Source organism: Sinocyclocheilus rhinocerous, unplaced genomic scaffold (assembly GCF_001515625.1).
Source record: "Sinocyclocheilus rhinocerous isolate Xijiao unplaced genomic scaffold, SAMN03320098_v1.1 scaffold228, whole genome shotgun sequence".
NCBI lineage: Eukaryota > Metazoa > Chordata > Actinopteri > Cypriniformes > Cyprinidae > Sinocyclocheilus > Sinocyclocheilus rhinocerous.
Window position 1 is genome coordinate 246,952 of NW_015634565.1, and position 4,188 is coordinate 251,139.

Sequence of the window (4,188 nt, forward strand, 5' to 3'; positions counted from 1 at the left end):
TACCCCAGAATGCATTGCTAGCCCACCCCAACACTTACAACAATAATGATAAATGCTGACAAATAATTAATTAATTTTATATGTAATTTTAGTAAAACAAGCAAAATGTAATTTGTTTTGTCATATGCCATAGCTATGCATGAATACACACTAGACAAATGCAGCCAAGGTGAATACATCTCAATTTTCAGTCAAGTAATGAATTAATGCACAAGTTAATGAAACAATTATATTTTATTTACTGACAGGAAACATGAATAAATGAGTAAAAGAATAGATAAAAGTAACCATGACAATAAATAAATACAAGTCAATGACAAATGAAACAAGGCTTTATTCAGTCTTATTCTAACAATCATGTATTTACAGACGGTGAATCCCACATCTACTGCATTCTCAACACCGCTGAGACAAGTCTCAGCTGTGTTGAGATGCAGTAGATGTGGGCTCACCGTCTGTAATGCAACTTTACAGATCTTCTTTATGCTCCAAGAGCTTGTAACACTCCAAAGAGAAAGGAAACATTGAAATCGCATCATATGACCCCTTTAAGATTCAAACATAGTTATTTGCTCGCCTACTGCTTTTTCGCTACTATATAGTAGGGAAGTATGCGGTTTCGAACGCAGCCAGAGCGATTGAGCTTTCTCAGGCGCCATGAGAACCCCAATCTCAGTGAAGAAGTGGAATGGAAAACGGGAATGGAGCGGGAGCTGAGTGATTATACACCGATTTGAGCAACATCTTTGTCGCTCCGCTCCACTTTTCCAGTCTGGCTTTCCGTCTGTACGGACAAAGCGTTGTGGGCGGAGAATACAAACGAAGTGGCCAATTTTTGTCGGAAACGTAAGTTCTCTGATATTAATTGGTTACTTTATGTATATAATTGTTGTATAAAAGCAATATCACAATATATAAACATACCTTTAAGTGTTATTTTAGAATATTTGTCTCCGGGGTTATTGATTTTTAAAGCTGTGTTGGGAAATTGCATATATTTTGCACAACAGCTCGTGTAGCATAATATATTCTTATTTGTTCAAATGATTTTGTAATCAAAAGCCCCAGTGAATTCAGTTAATTAGAGCAGGTGTCTTTCCTGTCTCATTTCATATTGAAATATAATTTTTTTTGTTAATTTCCCTCTTTTTTACATCTTGACAGCTAGATAGCATTTGATTGGACAAAACTGTGTGCGGTGCAGGATGAGTCATCAATATTTTTGGTCTATTTTAAGAAAGAGTGTAAATTTGTTATTTTTCCTACTGATAGTGAACGATTAGTATACACTACCATATAGATGTGATATTCAAAACTTTCATCAGAACTCCTAAAATTGGTTATTTATGTTATGATTAAGTTCATTGTCTTTAGCCAGTGGTCCATAATGTAGTTATGTTTTTCAAGTGCACAGTAGTACTGCTTAGTAGCATTCATAGTTAAGGCTAAAGCGTTGAATTCTGCTTAATTTTTTGTGTGCCGACCTCGCAGTACGGTATTGAACAGAAAGTAGGCGCAGTGCATTTCAATGCATCAGTGAAACCTGGATCTTTATCTTTGAGCTTAATTGAAAAGAGTGGGTTTGTAACATGGCTCTAAAATGCTCTTCGTGCAGGCAGAGCGCTTTAATTGGGCTAAATTGATGAGAATTGAAAGCACTCAATTAAAAGCAAGACACCACATTGGCAGGCGGCCTGTTGTGCCCAGTAACACAAAAGTACAAGGGCTCTTACCTGCACATTAGCATAGAGATGCCACGGGTGAGGATCCGCCGTACACGATTTTAATAATAAACACATTTTCCCGTTAGCCTCCAGCACAAGAGGGAGTCAAACATTTTCAGAGGCCGTTTGTCATGCATCTATAGACTACTTCAGCTCATTTCAACCGTAATACAGAACTAAAACATAGCCTAGTTTTAGTCATTATGGCTGGACTTCTCCATCCTCAGTGCTCACACCAGTCTGCAGACATTTCAGATCACACAAAGATGCACAAACACAATACAAAAGCAGTCATTTTAACAGCATAATGTCATTTGATTTCTGTGTTAGAAGTAACAAAATTATCTTACTTTATATTGTTGTTTCAGGTTTTCCTTTTTTCCAAAAATGTCACCTGCTCCAGCACAAAAGTGCTGTAATATCTCTGTTTGAAATTACAATAATTAAAATAAATTACAACTTAACATTTAAAATATGTTTTATTCATTTCTGTAGTGTACTCACTCAAAGCCTTTGATGCCAGCATTCCTTCATCAGTCACTCTGCACCGGATAAACACACGTGTGTCTCATCTGTTCCTGTAACATCCAGACAAGAGTCAAGTTACCTCTGAGATTTGGAGTCAAACATTTTCAGAGGCCGTTTGTCATGCATCTATAGACTACTTCAGCTCATTTCAACCGTAATACAGAACTAAAACATAGCCTAGTTTTAGTCATTATGGCTGCAGCATATTTTGGGAAATGGATAAAAATTGAGTGTATGTTGGTTGTGTAAGATTTTTTGCTAGATAGAGACTCAAATGATCACCCAGAACTCGCTAATATAACATATTGTTAAGTAGTTGTTACCTGTTAAAATGTTTATGGGCTGTTAAAAAGAAGTCTGCCTTGCTTTGTACGATTTTATTCCTAGAGTCTGAAGGCCGTTACAAACTATGAGATATTTTTCAAGGATCCAGAATACCGTCCCTACTCACGTTAATGAGATTCTGAGCTACGGTTGTGTCAAGCTCTGTCATTTAAAGTGTAAACGGATGTGGGTCACACACTCAACGGCTGCCATTTCAATGTAAATATTTGAAAGGAGTTTCTCCTCTTTGCGTTTCTAACCATTATGTCGTTTTACACTATTGAAAGGAATAGATGGCTGTGATCTCGTCCAGCTGAGCTCTAGTGCTGTAATAATGTCTCTGGCCTTCAGTCGTCCTGGTGTCTTGTGTCTCTACCTGCTGACCTTCAGTAACAGAGGTCACATCCGAAGCCTTCTTACCTCTTCAACCAGAGCATAAGTGTTGACCTTGTGTGGTTAGCATTTCTCATTCATTATTGCTTACCATATTTGGTTTTCTTGGTAAAATAGGTTTATACGAACATAATGTCTTTTTTAATGTGTATTGTTTTGGTTTGTATTGTGTGTTTCTTGTTAATGGACCTTGAGTCTGGAAATAAAGTTGAAAAAAAAATAAAATAATAATGCTGCATAGAAAAAGCTCTTCAGTCAATCACTCATTAGTGGCTGCCTATTTTGGGATCAAATTTTGGTTTGTAATATTATATTATTATGAAAAACTTAAGCTTGATGAATGCAGGGGGGAAATCATGCTTTAAAGGTTGTGTGCAAAATGAATGGCACAGCTAAATGTTGTGTTACAATGACTTGTATATGTTTAAATTTTTTGCAGAATTGAAGGTCAAAAGGTGAGACAGGCCAAAATCATACAGATCTTTGATTATTTATAAAACAAGCTTCTTTGTTACATAGATTTGGCTGATGATAGACTGCTTTTTGTCATGTTGCTGGTTTGATCTCAAGTGCCGTCACATTGTTTTGTCTTGAAAATTAATGCAATCATAATATGTTTGAGAAGTATTCTTGAGAGGAAGATAAGTGCATCTAAATGCTGTCAGAGGTGGGCGAATCTGTGTGTTTCTCTTCATGGTCATAATTCTCTCTATGATCTATGGATGATTGCAGTTTTGATGGACAGCTAGAAAGCACATGCTGTTGCTTTAAAAAAACTGGATACTGAAGCCACACTTATTAATATCTAATGTCAAGTGTCTGTATCTGCATGTCTCAAATGCTGCATGATATTTTATCTTCAGTAACTTTTAATAATCGTTTTCGAAGTCTCAAGGTTCTTTAAAGGAATAGTTCGTTCAAAAATGAAAATGTGATGAAAATGTACTCTCAGGTACTCCAAGATGTAGATGGGTTTGTTTCTTCATCAGATTTGGAGAAATGTAACTGTTACGGAGGGAACAGAGGAAGCGTGCGGATCCATTTGCAAAGCTTTATTCTTAAACATGGTCAAAACAGGCAACGGTCAGACAATGGCACACAGGTATATCGAGGGCAAGACAAGAGTAATCCAAAGCGGGTGTGGTCGATCGGCGGCTAACAGTATCCAGAGGTCTTGACAAGAGGGGTAATCCGACAACATGAGCAATAGTCCAGGCAA